We start from the raw sequence: 17,543 nt of genomic DNA, 5'->3' as shown, positions 1-17,543 counted from the left end.
TTAAAGACTAGAGTGCTGTTTGGTGACATGGGAAAAGCTCATAAGAAAATAGGGATTTTTAACAGATGTGAGTGGAAATCACTTTTATTTGGGGACATCTGAAGATTAACATGATTATTAAATAACCTAATGAAGTGTTGATTCCAAACTGAACATGATGTGTCAAAGCTGAGGCTAGAAACCCAGGAACTGTTCTGTACAGAACAAGCTGTACGGTCATGAGGCTGGGGGATCACGCAAGGAACCAGTGCAGTTAGAGCTGAGAAGCAGTTCGGAAGCAGGAGGGGAGGAGAGAAGAGGAGATGGTGGGGGATGGGACAGAAACATTGCTAAGCAGAAGACCAGCCTTGGCACATGAAGAGGAAAAAATGGCTAGATGGGAAATAGATACTGTGCCAGAGACCAACCAAAAGTTAGGTGTTGATGGGGAGTTTCTGAAACATGGGGTCATCCTCCGGCCTCACGCTGCCTCAAGTGGAGCTTCTCCATGAGAATCTAACACAGGGCTGGAGCCAGGCTCTATCTTATTCATGCTTTTAACTCATAGCATGCATAGTGCTGGCCACTCAACATGTAGTTAATTGGAAAATACATATTCATTAACTCATTCTATTGATCAGGAAACCCCAAAGAGTTTAGCATTAAAGTAGCAAGTGTGATTAGAACTCAGATGTCTGGGTTGCACAAGCATGGTCTAGGTATCACCTGCACACCTCATGTCTCTCAGCTTAGGTTGTCTAGGAGTCAAGGATCTGAGGCAAGGCCAGTCCCGATAGTGTTGCCCTGTGCTGGCCCCATAGCTGTTTTCCCAATTTGCTTCAGAGATCTAGATGAGGTGACTGAAGAAGAGCAAGAACAGTGAATTACATCCCATGATCTGCTTTGGTGTTCAGCTCTAATGTCTTTTATTCTTATTACAGTCTCTCTCCTCTTTTCTCTCTCTGAACCCATGTTCAAAGGATAAGGAAATACCATTAGTCTTTGTCTTCTCTCACATGGTTCCTTCAGCTGAACAGGCTCTTGAAAAGCTCATGGTCCTGACTCAAAAGTGACATCACCCCTCTTGTTTGTCCTCAGGGAAGACTTTCACTTAGACAGGTGGGTGGGCAAATGCCCCTGCAGCTTCCTCTGTAAAGACTTCACTTGGGATGTTCCTAAAGGCACATGAAGATCAACGCCTATTTTTACTTTATAAGGAGGGTTTTCTGTGTTTTAAAAATAGAAGGGGGAAATGTCAGATTTGTAAGCCAAAGATAATGCCCTTAAACATTCTCTTGTGTTGTTTCTTGCTATCTGTTTATGTTCTGTTTATGTTCTATTCATGAGTGTGTGTGTGTGTGTGTGTGTGTGTGTGTGTGTGTGTGTGTGAGAGAGAGAGAGAGAGAGAGAGAGAGAGAGAGAGGCTAACAGGCAAGCAAACAGAGATGGTGTTTGTGTGATGTGGTGTGTGTGTGTGTGTGTGTGTGTGTGTGTGTGTGTGTGTGTGTGTGTGTGTGATGTGTCTGATAGGTATATAGGTGATAAGGGTGTGGTATGAGTGATTATGGTATATGTGAAAGAGATGTGGGTCTGTGCCGTGTGTGAACTTTTGTGCAATGTACATGTATATGTGTGTGTGATATGTATTTGTGCAATTTATATGTATATTTTGTGTGTGATATGTATGCATGATGTGTATGTGATGTGTGTGATATTGTGTATGTGTGATATGTGTGTGGTATGAATAAGTGTGATGTGTATGAGAGAGAATTGTTTGTCTTTGATATGTATGTGTGTGATGTATGTAACATATGTGATGTATGTGTTTCTTGTGTGTAATGTGTATTTGATGTGTGTGATGTATGTGTGATCTATATGTGTGTACATGTTAAACATATTGTAATTCATACTTGTTCACTTAAAAATATATACATTTCCCTTTACTACGTATTATTTGCTTATTACATTTATTTTTGTGTGTATATATGCTGGATTCATGACATATATATGGAAGTCAGAGTACAGCTTTAGGATGTTGGTTCACTCCTCCCATCATGTGGTTTCAAGGATCGAACTCAGGTCCTCAGGCTTGGTGGCAAGTGCTCTTATCTGCTGAGCTTCTTGCCAGCTCATGTACTCACCAACACTGCCTCAGTAGCTCTATACTGTTGTTCAATGACAGTGTCACTATCTCCTCTGCAAGTAGGCATTTAAGTTGTTTCCAATTCTACTGTCATGAGTAATGTGACATGACACATTTTTATCAGAGTATAGATTGTATGCTCAGAGATTTCTTTAGTCAAAAATTCCCAAATGTGAAATCCTTCGGTTAGAAGCCCCGAGTCTTTTAACTTTCTGTTCCACTTTGTTCATGCACCATGTAAACAGACTGTAACATTTTAAACTTTTACCTACAGCATGCGTCAAATCCTTTCTCTTCCTGCTAGTGCTAAGTATTGTTGTTACAGCTTCTTATGTAAACTCTGCTAAAATTCTACAAGCCACAACTGTTTAATTAATATTCATGTGTTTGCTTGATTTTAAACATGACTATTTTCATCTGCTTTTTATTCATTATGCTAAATATTTTATTCATGCCCTTTCATCATTTATCCATGGGGGCATCAAAATGTTCTTCTTAGAGGTTAGGCCTAACTTTCTATAGAGTAAACTTATTACATTTGCCAAATATTTCTCTAGTGATATGTTTTTCCAGAATATTGTTTGCCCCATGTTGTTCATAGCATGGGCTTTAAATTTAAGGTAAGTTAGTAAAGACATTTATGGTGTGAATTTTAGGGAATGAAAATAAGCAAAAACGAGGCAATAAAATTCTTCCGCATGCTATTTGGGAATAGCCATTCATAAAATTTGTGTATTTTATTTTTATCTTTCTCTATATATTTAAGTGTAGGCTTACAATGAACAATTTGCTATTGTTTCTCCTACTTAACATGTTAAGGATATATTTGCTGGCAATAAATATTCTTCTTCATTATTGTTTTAATAGCTTATTATGTGAACAGAAAAGTACATTTATCTAGGTCACTATTGTTGAATCCACATCTAGCAGCTGTTGCTTTGGAGACAGGTAATCACTGTCAGTGTGGGACATGGAGACTTGTCCGTAGTTATTTACTTAGGATGAATTTGCCTAAAGGCAGGTCAAAGGTTTAAACAAATGTTACGTTTTTTTGTAGTGAACTACAAATTTCCTTTCAAACCCATGTCTTAAGTTTATGGCATGGAATTTACTTTGACTTAAGGTTATAAATTTTTACACAGTATTTGAAGTGATTTAAAGGAAGAAATTTACCTAGCTATTCCTGTGTCAGGGAAAAAAAAAAGATGAATAAATACACAATGTGCCAAGAATTCAAGTCCCCAGAGCAGACACCTCAGCTCTAGAATAAGCTGAGTTTTCAAATATTGGTCATTTGCTTTGTCCACATTTTGCTCCACAAAGCAAAAGTTTCCAAATCCACTAAAAACGTGGAGACGGAGCCTCAAAGAACTGACAGTACCCTAGCACATGCTCACATGATCCAAATCCTGACCAGTCTCCGTTCTCTCTGACTCTTGGTGTAGTTTCATTTTCCAGAAGAGGAGTTCAGCGAACCTGGGAACATGTTGGGAGGCTTGTTATAGTTCACAAAGTGGAGTTGCAAAGTGGGTATCTATTTCACTCTGAAGGCATATGGCTTTTACTGCCTTCTTATGAGGCAAAGGTTTCCGCATGCACTCTGTTTCTAGCCCTCCTCCAGTGTGTCAACTTACATGAGAAATTACATGCACATTTCTGATTGAGTTTGGAGATTTGAGCACAAACTCTCATTACAGCCTGTGGTCTCTCTCAGTTCCTCTTTATTTTAATTAAACCATTTTAACATTGTATACAGTACCCCCAAACAGAAGAGTTTAATACTAATAAGATTAATCATATGTATACTGGAAAAGAACATAAACCCAGCAGTGATTGTTTACATAGCTGGAGATATATCTTAATATTCCTTTATTCAGCATTGAATAATGTTGTAGTTTGTAAAAGCCATATGGTAGAAAATATTTGGAGGGAAATTACCATAATTAATTAAAAATATGTAACAAACTAGTGTACTATGTAGTGAGACACAGAACAATTGAGTCATATATGTCTGGGTGCTTTGTAGATGCTCAATAGAAAAAGATGATCTGAAATCATAAGTTCTTTGATCCTGTTTTGATTTCATATTAATACATTACTTTGGAAAAGTCCCCCTCTTTGATTTTCTCTTTTCTTTCTTCTCTTTATTTTTGTTTGTTTGGTTGGTTTGGTTTGGTTTTTGAGACAGGGTAGTTTATCTGTGTATCCTGGCCTGGAACTGGCTCTGTAGACCAAGCTGACCTTGAACTCACAGAGATCTGCCTGCCTCTGCCTCTTCAGTGCAGGGATTAAAGGCATTCGTTAAAGACAGGCTCCACCACGCCCGGCTCTTCCTGGATTTTCTACTCTCTCACTTTTAAGGTATAATAATATTTGTCTCAAATGCAAGAGTTGAATTCAATGCTGAATACAGAAGTCTAAATCACAAAGTTATGTCAAAATGCTGTCAGAGAAGAAACAGAAAAGGTTTGTAATGTCAGGGTGATACTCAGGAGTATCAAGAACTGGGCAATGGCTCAGTTGGAAAGGTATTTGTCATACAAGCATGAAGACCTAATTTCAGACCTCCAGCTTCATGGTAAAGGGTCAGATGTGGCAGCACATGCCTAGTCCAGTGCTGGGACAGTGGAGACTGCCAGTCTAGCCAATCAGGTATCCCCAGGTTCAGTGAGAAACCCTGTCTCAAAAAGTAAGATGGGGAAGCTGTTGAGGAAGACTTCTGATGTTGACCTCTGGTTTTCACATGCGTGCTCACACACACGCACCCACCCATACCCAAAATCAACCTAACATTTTTTTTAAAGAATATCAAATGTTTCCCCCAGTATTTCTAGTGGATGACCTGTAAGCACAGCATGTCCTTTGACTCCTGGGGGCACTCACCTCTGCAGACCCCCATCTCTACTGTATAACACTAGTTTCTTTCTCATCTAGGATAAGCATTCTCAATATTGCATATATGATGTAAGGAGTGGCTGCCTCATTTCCCTACCTAGTTATGTCATGCCAATGAGTGACATACCAATTTCTAGACAGGTCTCTCTGAGCCTGTAAATTGATTTCCCTTTGCTCAAAAGTGGAGGGAGGGAAGAATGCTTAATTCTAAATCCTGAGAAGCCAGGAACCTCCCTGAGTTCCTTCCTTAATCACAGTGCGGCTCTAGCTGGTAGGCTCTAGAATCTGAGAGACGCGGTCCTCCACTCCTCAGGGCATTTCACTGTCACAGCTCCCTCCACAGCCTGTTATTCTTCCCATTCCTGGGGCTGAAACTCTCCAGGATCTTTCTTTCATTACTATCCACCAGAAGCCATAACACTGTCTCCAGCTGAGTTCAGAAACATACCAAAGACTGTACAAAAGAGGTTCAAAGACACCTTGAGTAAAATCATTGCCTTAAATTATTGTTACATTTTATCGCTGGAGAGAGTTCTAGAGAAAGTTTTGCTAAGTCTGAGGTCAAGATAAGTGGTCCATGATGACAGTAATCCTGCAAGTTTATGCATCAGCATATGTCAGCTCTGTTTTCAAAGTAAAGAGACTGAGGCAAGTCAACATTGAACACAGAGAGGAACCTTGAGTGACAACAGAGCCTTTGTCCCTGGAGAGAAATCAGCCTTGCACCACAGTGTCTCCAACCTGCCACCACCACAGGAACCTGCCTCCTTCCTTTTTGGAGCCCTCTGAATTCACTCTCCCCCAACAGAGAGATTTAAACAGTGTGACACAATGTCTTTCCCGTCACTGATTTTTTGCCCAGACTATCCAAGAGTAAACTTTTGTTCTGAGGATTGTTTGTTCTCACGACTCTTAGTCTGTGAAAGTCCATCACTGTTCCCTACTGTCATCACCTGAGGTGAATGGCTTGTCTGCATCTTTGTTTTCAAGGGCTTTTTCCCCCTGAAGCTGACTTGGAGCTTACTTGCATGGAGGAAGGTGCAGAAATCAGGATTGGCCAGAGGGGGAGCTAACCAGTGTCACAGCCACAACAGAGCCCCTGCCAGGCGCTGCAGCTGAGGTGGCCCTGCAGAGTTGAGCCAAGTTGTCAGTTACTAGATACCAGTGGGAGAGAAGATGCTACCCAGGCAAGGGCAACAAGGGAAACAGGTGCCACGCCAAATTGTCAAAGATCAAATGATAAGCTCTCCTGTAAAGGGAGAATTAGTCATTCAGCTGCTCTTCGGCACTGGGAACCATCCCCAAACCGGCATTTCCACCTTCCCCTTCCATTCCTTTTGCCAGCCTCACCTATGAATGCTGTACAAACAGCACCCATGGGACCTCTCCAGAGTCAGTGAGTCATGTCTGGAGTCCTGGTGACAGGCTGGACTATCAGATACTCTGGACAGAAAGTCTTTGATTGTGGAGTTAGAAAGCCAAGTTTTGTATAAATCTTTCTTAATCCATTCTGCCCTTGCTTCTCATGGTTGATCAGTGACTGTCCTGCACATGGTCTTAGCATATAACAGGCCTTTAAGAAAGGTGAAACCTAACCTTTTCTGTTCATTAGAAGGTGGGTTTGGGTTACATGTTACCTAGGGTCTCTCTAAAGTCCCACATCCATCCTGGAATCATCTAATGAGTTTTCAAATTCTGTTTCGTTTTCATTATTCATTCTTTACTGACAGTCTGTAATAAGCCATCTTTGGTGTTCACTTAGTTCTCGTGATCAGGAAATCTCATGACTGGAGCAAACATCTGGTACAGTACGACCATCTTTTTTTACTTCTGAGTAAATAATCACATCAGCAGGATGAGGGAGGAAACTGACTTGTTCAAGGTCACACCACCACTGATGATGAAGTTGGGAACACCACCCATACTTCTGACCCATCTGAGGCTCACCAGCCCCCATCTCTAGCTGCAGCTGCTATGTTCTGGTCTATAAAGCAACATGATCCGTTTTCCTTGTGTTAACATTATTCTAGCATGTAATATCTGCACAGGAGGCAATGACCTGAGAAATACTTTTCTTTCCAGGGCTTCGCTTATTCTGCAGGGTTTATTAATTTTATTTATGTATTTGATCTCTCAAATGAAATAATAAACTAATTAGGGGGACAATTTACTGGTGTGCTCCAGCGAGGGTGTTTTATAGGCCCTGTGTAAGCTTGTAGAGCTGTGCTGTCAGCAGATCCACTTTCTGCCCTGCTGCTCTTAATTGCAGTCATGAGACACACATGGCAGGCAGCCCTGCTTGGGATTTGTGGCTCCAGGGGCATCTGGAGATGTGGGGGGATTTTTTTTCCCTAGGAGCCTTTCAGAATTCCTTCAGCAGACAGGCTGCTTCATGTAGCTTGCAAAGATGTGACTGTGGCTCCCAGAGAACAGAGATGGGCATGTAGATTGAGGATTTCTGGAGAATGGGGAAAGCTTGAGGACAGAAGTACTGAAAATTAGAGCCCAATGGGCTCGTAGTCCCGGAGAAAGACAAAGGTAAAGGCCGTAGACATCGGGACACTGCAAGTTGTGGGAGCAAGAGACAGAGAAATGCTACAAGAGCTGTGATCGGAATAATAGGGCAGTAGACCAAAGTTACGTTCTTTGCCTTGGTCAAATTGGATTTGAAGTGAACTCTCTTCCAAGCTAACATCACCTGAGTCCTCACGATATAGCCGGTTCTTAAGGCTAGCCTTTCACTGTAACTTTGTCCTCACTTGACTGTGAACACCAGGAGTTAGATGTGTCTAAAACTAGGACTCAAACCTGGGGTCTCTGGAAGAGTAACCAGTACTCTTAACCACCAAGTAATCTCTCCAATTTCCAGCACCCATATAATTGCTCAAAACCATCTGTAATTTCAGTTCCATTGAATCTGACACCCTCTCTGGTCTCTATGGTCACCAGATATGCATGATGCACACAGACAGACAGACAGACAGGCAAAACAGTCACACACAGAAATACAATAAAAAATAAAAATGTTTAAAAAATTTAAAAAACAAGTGTCTAAAACTATGTGTGGAATGTAATAAGGGTTCATAAGCATCTTTTGAATGAAAGAATGAGTAGACGGATACATGGATGGATGGATGGATGGATGGATGGATGGATGGATGTGTGGATAAACAAATAAGTGGACCAATGCTTCAAAGCTAAGTGGGGAACTGAGGCCTATAAATTGCATTTTACTCACCAACTATCTCTTTTGTGATGAACAAAGGTAACTTTTCCCAGTAATTATATTCACTAGAGAATTATTACAACAGAGTAAACAAGTCTCCATCCAGTACACAAGCATTTGACTTCCCTTGATTTAAGCAGCTTTCTCGTTAGTGCATGCAGCACACATAACCACACTCATCTACAGCAGAGGTCAAAGTCCTACAGTGCCCTAATGTCTTAACAATGTTTCTGCTTGCTCATGGGCTGCCTGGAGACACAAATTCAGTGGCTGTTCTGGCAACTGCTGCACTGTCACTGTGGATTACAGCAGCATGTGGGTTTTGTTGGTTAAATTCCAGATCTCTTACTACAGCCTGGTTGGTGTGCTAGCAGATAGGATGAGGGTGTGTTGCAATCACACTCATGGAAGCTAAGAAGCCTATGGGCCTCCGTGGAGAAATTTCATACTGTTTGGTTCCTCTAAGGATTTTACTGTTTGCACCTCTGCTATGATTGGAGGCATACAAATTAGCAAACTCTAGGTACAATTAGTACACATGCCAACTCTGCTACCCCTTTGAACTGGATATAGAATTTTGAGAGCGATTCACATGAAATGCTCCTGACTTGTCTGTGCTGTTCACATGCAGTCCCTGTGTATTAACAGTGTTAAAGTGCTGGACCCATAGCTGGACCTGGGATCACAGACCTTTTGTTCACCTCTAGACAGCTCAGACACAAAATGACGACATTGATGCTGTGGTCCTAGATCCAGTCAGATGCTGGGGCATGGATGTATCTTAGACATCCTTGGCAAATATCTAGAATTACAATTTGTGTAACAAACCTAATTATGTGACTTACTGTTTCATCTTTACCTATCACACAGAAGCCGCTGTGTCTTTCATTACAGTGCTCAGAACCACAACACATCTGCAATTAGAATCAACCAACCAAAGTTTAGAAAGGGAAAATGATGTGTCCAGAGTTATATGAACCTCATTGTATTAGTAATAAAAAATTCTACATTCTTCCAGAGATGTGACAATTACAAAGAGGTAAAAACTAGGTAAGACAATGTTCAAACAGCAACTTTCCACTGACATAGTTTTGTGTAGATGTATGAGTGTGTGTGTGTGTGTGTGTGTGTGTGTACTTGTAGGTGTGTGCCTGTAGGTGTGTATATTAGACTGGAAGCAAGGGGTTGATGTCAATTGTCTTTCTCAGTTGCTCTCCACATTAGTTTTTTAAACAGTCTCTTGCTGAACCTGAAACACACTGATTGACAGGCTGCTTGGCCAATGAGTTCCTGGGATCCTCCTTTCTCTATCCTCCCAGTCTGTGGTTACAGAAGCATGCTGCCATACCCTACTTTTTATACAGGTGCTAGGGATCAAAATTCAGGCCTGCGTGATTAGTAGCAAACACTTCATTCATTCATTAGCCACCCACCCTGCCTCTCTATTGAAATTTTTCCATCATGAATTGAATAGATAGCAAAGATAGTGCTTACTTTATCTTATCATATGACATCTACAGTCAGATTGGAAAACACCTGCATTGAACTCTACAGCAAACTCTTAGATTATTCCCAGCTGTCCAGAACAGAAACATTTCTAGGCTTCCAGATGCTCCCAACTGACCAACTTCAGTGTCATTCTGGTCTAAGGCCTACAAAATGAATAAGGCCACAGTAAAGGGCAAGACAGAGTGCCTTGTTGGTTGTTTTTGCTCTTTTGGGGGCCTGCCATCCAGCTCCCAAATAAATTACATGGAGGCTTATTCCTACTTATAAACACCTGGCCTTAGCTTAGCTTGTTTCTAGTCAGCTTTCCTTAACTTCAAGTTATTCTATCTACCTTTTGCCTCTGGGCTTTTCCTGTTCTCTTACTTCTGTAAAATTTTTTTTCCTGGAGCTGAGGACCAAACCCAGGGCCTTGCACTTGCTAGGCAAGTGCTCTACCACTGAGTTAAATCCCCAACCCCATTACTTCTGTAAATCTTACTCTCACTCCATGGCTTGCATGTAGCCAAGTGGCTGGCTTCTGGAGTCCTCCTCCTTCTCTGACTCCTTCTTTCTCCTCCTAGATTTCTCCTTCTGTTTATCTTCTCTGCCTACTAGCCCTGCCTATCCTTTCTCCTGCCTTGCCATTGACCATTCAGATCTTTATTAGACCATCAGGTGTTTTAGACAGGCAAAGTAACACAGCTTCACAGAGTTAAACAAATGCAACATAAACAAAAGTAACACACCTTAAAATAATATTCCCCAACAAGAGCGAAGGATAACCAGAATAGGGGGGCACCAGAACAGAACTCTACTTGATTGCTTGGAAGTTTATGTCCATTTTCATTGCCTGTCTAGTTTACTATTAAGTTCCCATGATCAAAGCAATGTTTGACACAGACTGTCAACATGTATAGGAATAAACAATGATGAGCATATGGTTGGAAGGATGCAGTGGTGGACAGATATGCCCTGTGGACTGTGAACACTCAGGATAAAGTCGTAGTCATTGAAGTGTTATGGGCATTCACAAGGGGATAGGAAATAATACCAGTGCAATAAGATGTTGAGAACAAAAATAGACTCTAAAGATTTGAGGGCTTCGTATGTGATAGATAAATCATTACGAATCAATGTTATGAACCCAGAACTAAAGGTTACCCAGATAATACATATTTATACAGAAAAGTGATGGAATACAGACCTTGTATCATACAAACATTTTTAATTCCAAGAAAATTAAATGTTAGAGACATTACTATAGACTATTTAAAAGGAACTAGAAGTCTATACATAGATCTATATATACATAGATAATTCAGTTAAGAATTTATCACGTAAAACAGACAAAGCCTCTACCTTAAAGACAAATATTTATATTCCCTTCCAAGTAAAAAGTATTCTGAAAAATTGTATGTTGCTGGGCAGGAGAAATGGCTCAGTGGTTGATAATGGGTCAGAGATGGCTCACTCCTTGTAGAAGACCCAGGCTCCTACACGGCAGCTCACAACCATCTGTAACTCCAGTTCCAGGGCATGCAATGTGGCCTTCTGACCTCGGTGGGCACCAGACACACATGTGATGCACTGACATACATGAAGGCAAAACACTCATGCACAGAAAATAAAAATAATTATTTTTTAATCGTATATTGCTATAAACAAAGTAAAAAGTCAAAGTTGGGACTAGAAAAAAATTATAAATTTTGTAAATTATACATCTACCCAAGTTCTGTTCAGCAAAGCATATGGATGGGATAATGCATAATTATTACAAACTCCTATGTCCCTCCACATCCCTTGGTCAAGTGTTATCATTTACCCTTCGTTATGCAGCTTCCTGTACTTTGAGGGCTCCTCCCAGGACCTGTGCTCACACTGACTTTAAGACTTTCTAGTGTCTGCTAAATGTCCTGTCTAAAACTGAGCTCCTGCCCAGGCCCAGCACTGTTCACCCCCTCTGCTCTGGCTTTTCCCAGCCTCCATCTAACTAACAAACTAGGCATTTAGCTTTCTTGCTTACTTCATTTTGTCTCCCTCCTATACAAAGTCCATGGAAAACTGGACAAAAAGAAAAGCTAGTGGCAGAAGGAAAAATGTAAGTGGCCAATAAAGTACGGAAGAAGTCTATCTCACCAGTAGTTAGAGAAGTGCTAAAAATACCTTGATGTGTTTTGCATTTATAAGATTGGAAAACCTGGGCTGGAGAGATGGCTCAGTGGTTAAGAGCACATGTTGTTCTTTTAGTGGACCCAGGTTTGAGTCCCAGTACCCAAACAGAGACTCACAACCATGTGTAACTCCAGTGCCAGGGCTTCTGATACCTCTAGCTCCAATGCCTCTAGCTCCCTGCCAGCACTCATGTCCACATGCCCATATGCAAGCCACACAGCTATATATAATTAAGAATAATTTTTAAAAAATTAAAAATAAACTTTAAAAAAGATTGGGCAACCTGAAAAGTATGACCACATGAAAATGTGAAATAATTCTGGATTAATATAAACACAGCTCTCGTCTTATGGGGCAATCTACAAGGCTCGGTAATGTTGAAGACCTATTTTCTCTCTGCCTTGGCAAACTCAGTGTTGAATTTGCTCTCATACCTATGTACCTCAGAAGTACATTCAGGGTCTTTTATCCATTTGTGTTGGCACAATAATACTGGCGCCTGCTGTTTGAATACACTGACACAAAGTTTTGAAACATCCAGCACTGGCTGTATTGTTTATGGATGCAAATGTATATTCGAGGCTACAGTACAGGCATAGTGATTTAGGATAGCAGTTGTCTTTGTGGTACTGAGAAAGCATTCATGGCTGAGTTTGCTTACATCTACAATGTTCAATCTTAAAAGAGAAAGATCTGGAGCATAGATGGGATGGCAGAGTATGCAAATCCAGCCAGGCTGGTGGCACTACATGCCTTTCTGTTATAATTACATCTATATGCAACTTCACGATTGAAATAATTCATAAGAAAATAAAGAGGAGAGCACTCAAGTGTAACTTGGAGGGGAGAGAGTTTAAGCCATAGTCTATCCAGGAATACAGCATGGCAGAGTAAGACTGTAGGCTGAAGTTTGCTGGGGCACCTTGGTTCACCGCAGTTAGAGGAGTCCAGGCTTTGGAACTAGACATGCTGGGTCTGAATCTTGAGTCGCACATTATTGGTGTTTCTGTTTGAGCATCAGTCTTCTAATCCTTAAAATGGACAATGAATTCTGAACAGAGATGAGAGAGAGAGAAAAAAAAATCCATGATACAGACAGCTGAATCCTCAAAAAATCAACAGCACATATAAATCTTCAGCTAAATAATGAAAGAGATTTTGCTAAAATCAGAAATGAAATAAAATACAATACTACCAACTTCACAGAAATTCCCAAAAATAAGAATTATAAAGTGGAAAAATGAGAACCCTTCACACAACATATTAAGAATATGAAATGAGCTAAGGCTTTTGGTGCTTGGCATACATCATGCCATATACTGAAGCCAAAGGTGGGCGTGTGTTCCATAGTACCAGGTATTGATGTAAAAAAGACAGAAGCCTGGAGTGTCTTTGAACTTCATGTTTTCTGTCATATTCATTATCTGTTTTTACAATAAACTCATGAAAGATAAACCCATCTTATTTATAAGAAAACTAAGCATTGTAAAGGCTCAATCATTTGCCAGAGTTTACCCAAATCACCAGGTCTTTCTCCTGAGAAATAAAACTACAAATTAAAACTCTGTGTATATTTCAGTAGTTTTATGAATAGACTCAATTGAATTTCAATGAAACACAACTATAATCTATCCCTTTGGGCATGGAGTCAACCAACCATTGCTGATGAAAACTAATAACAACAAACCTACCTAGTTTATGTATTTGTAACCACAAGTATGTAAAGGAGTGGAATTGTTGTAATGGAGTATTAATAAGTGCATATTCTTGCCTTAAACAGATTCTTGGTCTTGGAATTCACTGAAAGATTACTAGCCTGTGGTAGTCCATTACGTTTGAGGCTTTGTTATTTTAAACTGTAGAATCTCCTCCTTCTGTTTTCCTGTTGTCTGTGAAAACCTGCTACTTCTCAGGTTGCTATCTGCTTTTGTGAATCCAGTGGAACTTTCCGTGATTATCATGATTATTTTGACTGAATAGTTTTCCATCCATGAAATGTTTATTCAATCACTCAGTCAGTCATTTCTTTATGCAGTAAAGGCTGATTGAGTGACAGCTCAGTCTCATGGTTTAGGCTCATGGGAAACAAAGGTCAGTGATGAATGATGTCTTCATCAGGGAAGCCCATGACTAGAGGGAGGTGGGGAGAAAAATGGGTAACTCAGTGCCAGGTGACTCCTTCAGAATGCTGACCCCCAGGAAACCACAGAGCAGGGAATTCTCAGCTAAATAAGGAGTTATGCAGGAAGTGTCATAGAAATTGTGGTGCTAGACATGGAAAAATGTTTATTTCTGTCTAGACAAAAATATAAGATCGTTGTTAGATCTTATACTGGGTGTTGGTGGCATACATCTTTAATCCCAGCACTCAGGAGGCAGAGACAGGCAGATCTCTGTGAGTTCGAGGCCAGCCTGATCTACAGAGTGAGTTCCAGGATAGCCAAGGCTACACAGAGAAACCCTGTCTCAAAAAAATCAAAAATAAATAAATAAAAGAAATTTTGGAAAATATAAAGAAATATAATATAATTAATAAATAAATAAATAAATAAATAAATAAATAAAAGAGAAAACCTACAATTATGCCACAAAGGTACCCACTGTTATATTTTACACTTCTCCAAAGGTGAGTTTGAACTTTATTATCAATTTTGTTATATTAGACAAAACATATTCCTCATATTTTATATTTTTTAACCTTATGTTTAAATATGCATAATACTATGCCTTGCAGAAGTAGCAGCATTCATGACGTCATACTTCCATTTACTATTTTCCTCTTACAAATAACAATGCTAAACATTTCTGCATATAAATATGGGTCTGATACTTACCTGGCAGGGGAGATACCATGATCACGAAGGTGGTTTTCCCAGGGCGAGGCTTATCCATTGCACTCCGGATGTGCTGACCCCTGCAATTTCCCCAAATGCGGGAAACTCGACTGCATAATTTGTGGTAGTGGGGGACTGCGTTCGCGCTCTCCCCTGTATTAAAAAAAAATAAAATAAAAATAAATAAATAAATAATAAATAAATATGGGTCTGCATTTAAGTTGTTTCCTTAAGAACAAATCCAGAAAGTGAATAATCAAGGTGAATTGTGGATTAAAGGGTGTGACCATGAGTTTCAGAATGATACATCCTGACCCCCTCTTAGCAGGCATGCTATATCTGTCCAGCCTGACACTCAGCAATGACTGTTTGTTGGTTTATGATTGGCAACAGTGGTAGTGGCATGTTTATTTTATCATTGTCTGAATTATCTGGGCCTGTGTGTGAAAGGAGGCTGGTAGACATTTGGGAGAGAGAACATCATTAAATAATTCATGCTTAGATTTTTTTATTATCATGTTTTATTTGCTTTTAGCATTCAGCAAGACATGGTGGTGAACCGAGGCTCTAAGTCTTCGTGACTGAAGGACTCCTTTGCACAACGAAAGGTAAATATTTGAGTCTGGGTGGGTCCTTCTGATGGAAGGAACATCTTCCTCCTGGGGAAGGTTGCTCATAAATGTGTCTGGGTTCCCATGAAGTGATGACGGCTTGTGTGTGTGTTGTTATACTTAAAACAGGTTAGAGGACTCATGGAGTCTTTGGACGTTGTCATGTAAAGTGACTTTCCTTTGGTCCAGTTTGTTTGTACCGGAAGGAGTATTGATTCTGCTTCGTCTTCTTTTCTTTAAGTACCTAGTAAATATCATCAGGAGCCTCAGGTTTTCCTGTCTTGATGTATTAGCTTCTTCTAAAAATCCTCTCGGGCTGCCGGGCGGTGGTGGTGCACGCCTTTAATCCCAGCACTCGGGAGGCAGAGCCAGGCGGATCTCTGTGAGTTCGAGGCCAGCCTGGGCTACCAAGTGAGTTCCAGGAGAGGCGCAAAGCTACACAGAGAAACCCTGTCTCGAAAAACCAAAAAAAAAAAAAAAAAAAAAAAAAAAAAAAAAAAAAAAAAAAAAAAAAAATCCTCTCGGGCTGATTTCACTCAGAAACAACAATGTACACTGTCTTTTCTCACATGCCATTTCAATATATTTACCAATGGAAGAAAGCATTGTTGATTGTAGACCATAAAGTTAAACCACAGGTAAGATAAATGTTCCTACCTAAGTAACAGACTTGGGGATTTATGAGCTGAAGAGACAAGTACTATTATTTTGAGTTCCTAAACTTTTAAATGATGGCAACACTGAATTATGTACCTTATGCAGGAGCCAGGAAGGTACAATTGAAAACGCTCATTCTTTTGACAAATTAGAAGCATCCATTCTAATATCTATTTCTTGTTTACTGGGGATGGTGCTGAATGAATCACAGACTGGTGGATGGATGTTCCATCTAACACTTTTAATTAGCTGCTCTGCCTATTAGCATGAGCAGAGTGTTGCTCTTCTGCCATAGATTACCCCCACAACTACACCCCCCTTAGCTGGAATAGAAGTCTTATTCTCCACAAGGTAATATTCATCTCTTCCCTAGCCAGACAAGCATAGAAAATTAAACAATGGTCCGTTAAAAAGCCCGGATAATATATTTATCATTTCCAGTTTATGTGAGTTTGCAAGGCAAATACAAGCAGGAGCTATTTGCTCTGGGACCTCGGGGAACAGGGGACTGGAGAGGGATGGGGGAGCCAAAGGATGTGACACTTGGCGAAAAATCATTTAAAATATGAGGGGCTGCTGAAGACAGAAGAAATTATTTACTCCAAGGGACTCAAATGCCACTAGCCATTTAAGTGACCCAGTGAGGAGGCTGAGAACCTTTTCCTTCCAAGTGTCTACAGCCAAGTAGGAGGGCTGGGATTCCTCCGCTGTCAATTTTTGCATATCCTTCATGACTTAGTGACATGTTCAGCTGACCTTTGCCCCAACCTCCTCTCATGAAAGGACTTAAATGAGAAATGCTGTTGTAGCCAGAGAACTCTCACCCTGTAGGCTGCTGAGAAACTTAGATGAACTTACAGAGCTGCGGCTGCCAGACCTGAGGGAAGCCTATAATTCAGCACAATGGCTGGAAGAGGTGACCACCCAAAACTGGCTTGCATTTGATCTTATATTGTTGCTTTTTTATCCACAAAGCTAATATCTGATGTGGGGGGAATTTTGAAAGACAAATTAAGGTTTTCTAAGGAAGACTGGGAGCAGTAGTTTCCAGAAACAGATGTCTTTTCTAGGTTGCTTGTCTGATAAATCTCTTAGAAGCTTTGAAGCTATAGACAGAAGTTGAAAAAAAATACCTATATAATGATCTCACAGTTTAACATCAGTAAGCGCAGGTGGAGTAGAACCTTTACGCAGGCCCTGCCTATGCTCAAGAAGTCAGTATAATTTTAAACTTTGTCACTAAGTGGCTGTGGTCCCCATGTGTCAGCCTAGTCCTTCCAGCCTCTGTTGGGTCACTTATAAAGTGAGAAGAATAATATCTATCTCCTGTGATTGCAGAGAAGATCAATATACCCCAAAATAGCATTGAAGGATAGCTATATCACATGTGTGTGGAGTCTCTGTTATCCTGTTTTAAAGTCTTAGCTTTTAAACACTGAGGCAGCTCTGTTCCTTCCTGGGTCAAGGTCAAGGGGCTTGGCAGTGTTCTCCTGGTTTATTCAGTGAGGAATGGTGAGTGGACAAATAAATGTAGCAGG

The 17,543-nt window shown here is 40.4% G+C and overlaps 1 protein-coding gene and 1 non-coding gene across 6 annotated transcripts in view; both read left to right on the top strand.

Annotated features, from left to right (window-relative positions):
• The window catches only part of Dab1 (DAB adaptor protein 1), an 803,063-nt gene that overhangs the window by 201,044 nt on the left and 584,476 nt on the right, over nucleotides 1–17,543 (top strand). For 4 of the 5 annotated variants that reach the window (XM_052718129.1, XM_052718128.1, XM_052718124.1 and 1 more), the window contains exon 2: nucleotides 15,273–15,345. The exons of the other annotated variant lie outside the window; for it this stretch is intronic. The gene's annotated coding sequence lies outside the window, so the exon portion shown is untranslated. The remainder of the gene's footprint in view (nucleotides 1–15,272; nucleotides 15,346–17,543) is intronic. 5 annotated transcript variants of the gene reach the window in all.
• LOC128098099 (U1 spliceosomal RNA) lies at nucleotides 14,730–14,893 on the top strand. Its single transcript, XR_008214126.1, has one exon. It is a non-coding gene; the product is annotated as a U1 spliceosomal RNA (small nuclear RNA).

This window comes from Peromyscus californicus, unplaced genomic scaffold, assembly GCF_007827085.1.
Source record: "Peromyscus californicus insignis strain IS unplaced genomic scaffold, ASM782708v3 Scaffold_5__1_contigs__length_169319896, whole genome shotgun sequence".
Lineage (NCBI taxonomy): Eukaryota > Metazoa > Chordata > Mammalia > Rodentia > Cricetidae > Peromyscus > Peromyscus californicus.
This window is presented reverse-complemented; position numbering and strand designations above follow the sequence as displayed.